Here is a 1,417-nt window from a genome sequence, read left to right on the forward strand (position 1 = left end):
GGACCGCCCTCCTCCCCCAGCCACTGCTGCCCCCAGCCCCTCCTGCTCCCACACCTCCAGATCACTGACTTCCCCACCTACTTCTGACCAGCCCAAGGGCTGAGTGGCTGCCAGCCTCCCCTCCTGCCCCCAGGTGCCTGGTCACTGCTCTCTCCGAGCCACTCCTGACTCCTTCCTTAAGGAAGTGTGAGCCCTGCCTGCTCCTAATCCTGCCATCAAAGCCTGCCCTACCCACTCATTTCTCTCATTCAGTCCCATGTTCCCTTCCTCCCTTCTCCCACTACTGAGTCCCCAAGCTGACAGCAGCGGCCCCTCCCCATTGCTGATGGGAGCATAGGTGGGTATCTGAATTTCCCTCTTTCCTTTCCCTAGGCTCCCCTCAACCACTCTAGAAGGTGACGCACAGGGGCTTGTCCTAGCCCTTAGCTTCCCCCTGGTTGTCTTTAACTGTCCCCACCTAGCGTCTCAGCACCACTGCATTTTGGTCAGGATCCCTTCCTTCGCTTAGCCAGCCACTGGTGTACAAGGTGCTGCAGCAGCTATGCTTCACCCCTGAAGGGTGATATATTGGCATCCCTGAGCAATGGGCAGCAATGGGAGTTGGGGGGAGCATGTCAGTCACAGGTATCACTGACCAGCCTCAGCCCTCGTGTGCGCACATCCTGTTGAAAGACAACACTTGGAGCACACCCAGGCTGCAAAGGCAAGCCCTCAAAGATGTCCACATTGCTCAGGCAGCCTTAACTCTAGCCCTGGAGATACACCCTTGACTTTCCTCCCCCCAGGCAGGTGCTTATGGGTGTATGACAGGAGGCATCAACAAGAGGGCTTCATGCAATGCAAAGATCCCTTCTGCCACTCATTCTAAGAGGAGGGTAAAGTACCCCTAGACTAATACTCATCTCCCTGCCACACCCACCCTGCTACAGGCAGAGTGGGGTGTGTGGCCTGGGTTCACTAGCTGGACTCTACCACCCTTTGTCCTTGCCCAAGGGTCCTGATAAATGACCTGGCCCAGGAGAAACTAAATGGCTGGACCAGATGTATTTAACCAAAATACAGTGCAATGCACAAGGCCAAAAAGAGCAGATTCTTGGGATGGATGACATGTACAAGGTAAGCACTTGTCTATTCCCCACTTGTGTTATAAAGTCTCAGGGCTTCCCATTCAGCTCTCCAGTCCCTAGTCTCTAGCCATCTCTGTCCACAGTACTGGCCTCCTTCCATCCAGAGCCAGCTGTCTCCTCTGGCTCCACCAGCACAATGCTAGGCAAGATCTCACGGCCCACTCCCCACACAGTGTCAGGCATCATGCTCTGCTCAAATCCTGTAAGGAGCAATGCGCAAGGTATACACGCATACGACACCCTTCCCCATCCCTTGGTGGGGTGTTCTGCTAGACAGCTAAGAATCACAG

This window comes from Gavialis gangeticus, unplaced genomic scaffold, assembly GCF_001723915.1.
Source record: "Gavialis gangeticus isolate Ggan-Ray unplaced genomic scaffold, GavGan_comp1, whole genome shotgun sequence".
Classification (NCBI taxonomy): Eukaryota; Metazoa; Chordata; order Crocodylia; family Gavialidae; genus Gavialis; species Gavialis gangeticus.